A 7,457-nucleotide genomic window follows, 5' to 3' on the forward strand; every position below is an offset into this window, starting at 1 on the left:
TATTAATTCAAAGCTCTCATTTTTAAACCAAAACTTTGGAGTTGGGTAACTTCACTATTTAAAAAGCCTTTATTTTCTCAATGAAGGTAACTTTTCTCTCTAAGTGTGTTGTGATTCCTATTTGCAATTGTAATCTCTCTCTCTCTCTCTCTCTCTCTCTCTCTCTCTCTCTCTACACATAGCCCAATGGAAGTATTGGACACTTTGAACCTCAAATCATAGATGAGAGCAATGTGTAATGAAGGCACAAAAATGTGCATACTATTATGCATTTGAAAACACATGTAACTAAGGTAAGTTCAAAATTTTGCTTCCCAAGAAGTACATATTCGTCGATAGCTTGGTCATGTGTGGAGACACCATCTTAACATCGACTTGGATGGAGGCTGAAAAGGCTTAGAAGAGAAATTTCTTCAAAGTGAAAGTGAAACAACAAACTTCCTCGTTCTTCTTGGATCAGGGAAACTAGGTGTTGAGGTCCTTGAATTGCAAAGAGTAGATGACTACATAAACAAGCTCCAACATGCACCCTCTGCAAGGTTGCCTACTAAGATTGCATGGGAAGCTAGTTGCAAGGTTCAAAAAGACATGCAAAAGCTCCAACATGCACCCTCTCGAAGGTTCCCTATTAAGATTGCATGGGAAGCTAGTTGCAAGGTTCAAAAGAAATGCAAAAGCAAGCTATTCAATTATAGGTGGATGATAATAATAAACAAGCTATTAAACTATGGGTGGATGATAAATAATAAGAGGTGGTTGGCTAGATGGCATGTCCAATGCCTCCTTGCCAATCCTTCAAAAGACTTGCTTGTCAATAAAGCATCTTCCCAAGCAATTGTGTTTGACTATTTGGGGAGAACAAAAGGATCCAAGTACCGACAATGCATAGTGGTGAGTTATGTCACAACTCATAGAGATGAACGCAAAGAATGGAAGTTGTGAAAATTACCCATGAAGGAAAAAGTATCTCGTTATCTTTATTTTGATAACCTTTGTAAGAGAGAGCAAAAAAATTTGAATTCACACACAAACATGGGATTCTTAAATGGTTCACAAACATAAAGCCACTTTCACATGGAGAATGCATAAGAGTGCTCGTCCTAAAAGAGAGAACCCCCCTGCCCCCCCCCCCCAAAAAAAAGAGGTGAAACTCCCCAAAAAAAAATCTACTACATCCCACAAAGAAACTATTTAAGGCTTAGACTCATAAAGACTTCCCTATGGATCTAAAACCAACACTACAAAGATCAATGGTGTATATAGATTGATTAAACAACAAGCTCATAAATAAGATAAATCAATCACAATGAAATAAACAAGCTCGTAAATAAGATAAATCAATCACATTGAAATAAACAAGCACTTAAACTTTATAAAGAAGCTTGCATAACAATCTTGAAAAGCATAAATCCATAAAAGTCTACTTAGATTTACTGAATTAGGCAAAGGTTTTAAGCACGTCTTCATGGAGTAGGGGTGTGGGATGCAAAGCCATTGGGAAGTTCTAAGTTGGCATATTAATGAGGATCCAATATGTGGAGACATCTTCATGGAGGAGAAGAGGGTGTGGGATGCAAAGCCATTGGGAAGTTCTAAGTTGGCATATCAATGAGGATCCAATATGTGGAGACATCTTATGAGATGCAAATTGGTTATGTGGGATGGCAACCATTACTTTAAGCATGCTTACAATGGATTGAAAAAAATAAGTATCATATATATTTGTTGTTTTCAAAATTCAAGAAATGTTTTAGTATCCTTAACTTTCTAAAATAATATACCCCATGCCTTTTCTCAACTAGCTTCTTCTTACATGTAGCTTTCTTGATAGGTGTGTAAGACGTTACCTTTTGTTGGGAAAACATTATAGCTTAGCTTTTGTGTGTTTTTTATCACTTTCTCACATGATGCTCATATTTTAAGATCTCTCTCTCTCTCTCTCTCTCTCTCTCTCTCTCTCTCTCTCTCTCTCTCTCTCTCACACACACACACACACACACATATAGAGGGGGGGTTCAAAGAGGTGATAGTTGCATAAGTGAAAGAGGCTCAAGAAGGTGTGGTGGAATGCCTCTCTAACAATATTGATGGAGCTATGTTTCCCTACTGTACATTATTCAAAATTGTTTATGTCCTTAAGGAATTTCATCACTCACAACTGTCTATCTCCCTAAGGAATTTCATTGTAAGGATTTTTAAATTTTGGATTTGCAGTTTTACCATGAGAGGAGGTAAGAATTCTCTAGGCATAGGTATTTTGTGTAATTCTTGACTCAAAGGTTTGATAAAATTGATGCTTTCTCTTCAACATTGTAACTCTATAGGTTGCTCTATTTTGTAAGGCCCCCTTTATGAGGAGTACTCATTTTGCATTGAGCATGCTCGGACACCCGACAATGCCTAGTTTAGACATTGGAGTTGGTCATTGGTGGTGACTAAATGGTTGTGACACGGCTTAGATAGACTTGGCACCCATGACAAGTAGGATGCATGTAAGTCCGAGTTATTAATAAACTACACTCTGGGAGGTTAGAAGGAGATCTTTCGAGGACACCTTGTCATCATGCTGTCTTCAAGTTGTGGGGGGCCCAAATGCACACCACCCAGACAACCTTGAATGGGCCTCGAAGCTACACCAAGAACCTATGGTCTCTTGTTTAGTCTATTATTATCCTAATGGGGTGTGTGATTAGTTCAATCCATCTAAACTACGGCTTACCTAACCCAACCTATGATATGACCAACCATGGGTACTATATATAGAGACAAGTTTGGTAGCCTCATCGGTCATATTGAGATTATGGAGTTTAGATCTATCTTCATTGTGTTATACACCCTTGCTAGCATGACATCCTTTGTTTCAAAGTCTACCTAGATCACTAACAAAGCTCCTTGTCTCATAACGCATGAGTGGGCAATGTTATTCAATTTGCAATAGTAATTCCATATTATTATCTATCTATAACTTTCTCTCTTGCAATAAGCTCTTCGTCTTATGGAAGATTCTGCTATTTGTGTGAAGGCACAAGTAATATTTTCTTACATGGTATCGAAGCACGATCATAGCACATGCTCTAGACAAAGCTTTTTGGCATGTGACTATTTGGTAGCAGATTTGGAGAAATGGCTCAATCTACAAATAATGCAGACATGGGCTTAACCACCATCGTTTATCAACAACGGTGGTGGATGGAACCAACTATACACTCTGGAAGTTCATTTTGGACCCTTATAAGTTATGGGAGATTGTGATGGATGTGAGGCCAAAACCAACTCCTGAGACTAGCATAAACAATACCACCACATCTACCTCTTGCTTTAGCATAGGGGAGAAGGAATTCATGTCCCATCATCACCAATGTCAGTAATTCAGCATACAACTTCCATGAGTGAGGTATGAGTGGTTATACAGAACCAGTACGAAGAAAAGAATCATGGAAGGATAAAACACCTTGATATCTAGCTAGTGTCAAAGAGGCTCTCTAATGGAGAAGTAGCAGAGCAATTTATTATCAGATCAAAAATTTAAGAGATCAAATAGTGGCTATTGGGATCAACAAGTTTAGTGAAGATTTGGCATGTACGTACATCAGGATCTTACCCCATAAATGTGATGCTTACTCACTTCATTAAACACTCAGGTTAGGAATCCTCCCTAAAGATCTCCCACCAAAATATATTCATAACCTTCCTATCATTCCTTCCTAACATTATGGAAAAGGTTATACGGCTTTCTAGCTCTTATATGGTGGCTAGAGGATCATTTTATTATGTGAGCAGATTCCTTTCTAATAGAGAAAACCATTTTCACACCAAAAAAAAAACTCCTTTGTGTAGTGCTATGCTCCTAGAGGAGGATATGGTGTTTTTTTGGATTTTCGTGCTATGCTCCGAGAGGAGGAGATAATGTGTTAGAAGGTTAAAGATGGTAATGACTTTGCCTTCTCAGTCAGCATAAAGAAAGGTAAGGGGAAGGATTCTGATAAACCCTCTTTTCTGAGACAAAAAGAAGAAGAAGACGATAGTGAAATTCTTCTAGTGTGACAACTCCAGTCACATACAAGCAAAGTGCAAATAGAGGGAAGCAAATGATATGATAAAATTTGAGTAAAGGCAAAGCGTTTCACAACACCGAATGGTTTGTGGATCAACGATAATGGAGCATCCACACACATGCCCATTCACAAGGACTAGTATACCTCCCTATATCTAGTAGGGGGAATCCACTGTAGTAGTAGTTAGGGGAATGATACTAAATGCCTAGCAAAAGGCACATGTATTATTTTGTGTCAAGTGATGGTGATACTAAAAAGTTATCAAATGTCTTATATGTACTAGATATCAAGTGGTGAATATCAAGCAGCTTCTTTTTTTTTGTCACAAATTGTGACTTGAGGATTCACTTCGATTGATTGGCTAGTGCAATCATATTGGATACCAATGGCAATGTCATTTGGAGAATAACTAGATACAACAAACTATATGAATTGTCAACCTTTACTGTTGAAGTCAATGATGTAGGTTGTGGTGTATGAGAGAGTTTTGATACCTGAGCTATGTGGTCTTGAAAGAGATGCATAAGTTTAGCATCATGGAGCACCTACCAGATGCATGTGAATCTTATATGATGGGCAAGCAGTGTCAACAATTCTTTCCACAAGAGAGTAGGAACATGGCTAATTCTCATCTCTCCTCTAAAGCTATACATACTTATCTTTATGGTAAGATGCCCACCATTACATTGGGTGATTCTTTCTATTTTATATTACTGATCGAGGAAGATTTGTGTATATTTTCTTCCAGATAAGGTAAATGCATTTAGAAATTTTAAAGCATGAAAAAAAAAGTCAAGAATGAGACAAGAAAGAAGCTGATGGAGAAACCAAGTAGAGAATTTCAGTGCTTACTATACAAGGCGCATGGGATCAAAAGACATTGCTCATACTCCTTAGCAAAATGGAGTTCTTAAACATAAGAACTGCCACATATTCATGGAGATAGCTAGAAGTCTGCTGAAGAGGAAAATAAATACTGTGGATTTCATCTATGAAATTAAACACTTAGATTGGCTTTCACCAATTGTGATTGTGCCAAAGAAGAATGGAAAATTGAGAGTCTGTGTTGATCTCAAAAAGGTCAATGCAACCACCAAGAAAGATAACTACCCAGTGCCATGTACGAAATATAAATTAGAAACGGGTAGGAGGTGAAGAAGCCTACAACTTCTTAGATGGGTTTTCAGGCTATAATCAAGTGTCCATAGCACTAGAAGACCAGCATAAGATGGCTTTCAATATGGTGTGGGGAACATACGCTTATAAGGTTATGCCTTTTGGCCTCACCAATGCTCTAGAAACTTTCCAACCGACTGATGTGAATGGCCTTCATTGTTGACGATCTCTGTATGCACACTCACACTGGACTGAACGCTTGGCTTGCTTGAGAAAGGTGTTTGAGAGATGTAGATTATATCATATATCCTTAAACCCTTTTAAGTGTCAATTATGGGTCAAGCACGGTGTAATCTTAGGGCACATTGTGTCCAAGAGAATGGTATTTGCACTGATGAGAGAAAAGCAAAATATATTTTGGAATTACCCACACCAACAAACTACAAAGGTGCACAGTAGTTTATGAAACACGTTGGGTATTATCGATGCTTCATCATATTTTATGTTGAAATTGCCAAGCCATTATATATATTACTCATTGCCTTTGAAATTGCCAAGCCATTATATATATTACTCATTGCCTTTGAATGGACTAAGGAACGCCGACGTTTAGACAACTCAAGGGAAGATTATGTTCCAATATCACAGCCTAGAGTGTCTGAAGATCTTCAAAGATACAGATGCCAAGTACAAGCTACTAGAGAAGGTGGGACTTGGCAGAATGCCAGAGGTCCTCCCCCGTACCATATCAACCCAGCCCTATGTGCAAAATTTTTGAAGTCTTACAACAGAAATACCAACCGAGATACAGTCCCACGAAGTATGATAGATCAACTGAGCAAGTCCTCATCATGGAGGAGATGATACGGGAAGCTCTACAATTGCCTCCCCCATACCAACACATGTCCATACAATCGATCAGATGCCCATGGAGGACATGCTGAAGAGGGTTTCCTATGACTCAAATGGGGAAGAGTACGAGAATATAAGGGATGAAGTAGATGAGAGAGCGTGGAGAGCAATGTCAATGCTCATGCAAGTAAAGCCAATGGATAGATATAATAGGATCCCTCTCAATCTCATAGCAAAGGTACATGAAGAGAAACAGGAGGATTCGGCTAGGTATATACATACAAAAATGGAGAATTACCTGAAATCGCACCAATCAAAGGTGTGTAATCCATACCTCCTAACCAAAGTACTCAGTCATGCTGCAAATCTCCCCATCCCCCAAGGAACTTAGGAGGCAGAAGTACCTCAGGCGCGCTGAAGGAACCATGGAGTCGTCTACCCTCATTTTAGAAGAGTTGCAGTAGGGACAAGTGGTCCTGAGGCCTTGTGGGTGAATGTGGCTCGTCACACCAAGCTCGCCAATTTGCACTTGGCCGATCTGCTGGAGATCCGAATTGTAACATTCATGATCAACTATTGTTTCCACATATGTTGCAAAAAACACCCACCAGTACATATAAGGGGAGGCTATACACCAATTGAAACAGATGATACCAACCCTCGACTAGCGAATATTAGCATATAGCCGGATTGGCGCAAGGAGTATCTAACGGTCCCAAAATACAGTTTTATGTACCAATTCTCCTCGTCAACACAACGAATGAATCCATTATTCATGCCAAATCAAAAGACGACTCACTCCACTCCAATTCCATAAAGCAAAACAGTCCCAAAAGTGACCACAACTTATCACCCATCTCTGCACATTAAAATTTATTCAAAATTAATTAAATTATGTCGATGTTTGTATTTATATTTTTAAATACATGTATATATGTATAAGTATATGTGTCTATATATAGGTTTATGTATCTAAAACATAATATTGTAGGGAAAAATAGTATTTTTAGAGATAAAATGCGCGTGCTTTTGAGAAAAAAACAAAATATTTGATCATTTAAAAATTTCCCTGGAAAATGAAACGCTGTTTTTCTTTTAACAATTATGCCTCAACAGGATCGAAAATAGTTAATTACGACGAAAGACTCTCTTTTTTTTAAGGCATTTAAAGAAAAAACATGCATATATAAATAGTGTGCATGTGCATGTGCATATAGGCAGTAGTAGCCATTAGGGTTTTTGAGTGTTCAAATTTATAGGCAAGCATTAGGCCATTAGGGTTTTATATCTTAACCATGGACATTAGGTATGAAAACCCTAATATAATGATTAGCTAAATGAATTTTTATTTATTTCTACACCTATATGTTTTATACATTTTCACCTATAAGTATTGGCCATATGACTTTTTGATTTATGTCTTTACCTATATGG

Source organism: Cibotium barometz, chromosome 49, assembly GCF_041138505.1.
Source record: "Cibotium barometz isolate CiBa-2024 chromosome 49, ASM4113850v1, whole genome shotgun sequence".
NCBI classification, from domain to species: domain Eukaryota; kingdom Viridiplantae; phylum Streptophyta; class Polypodiopsida; order Cyatheales; family Cibotiaceae; genus Cibotium; species Cibotium barometz.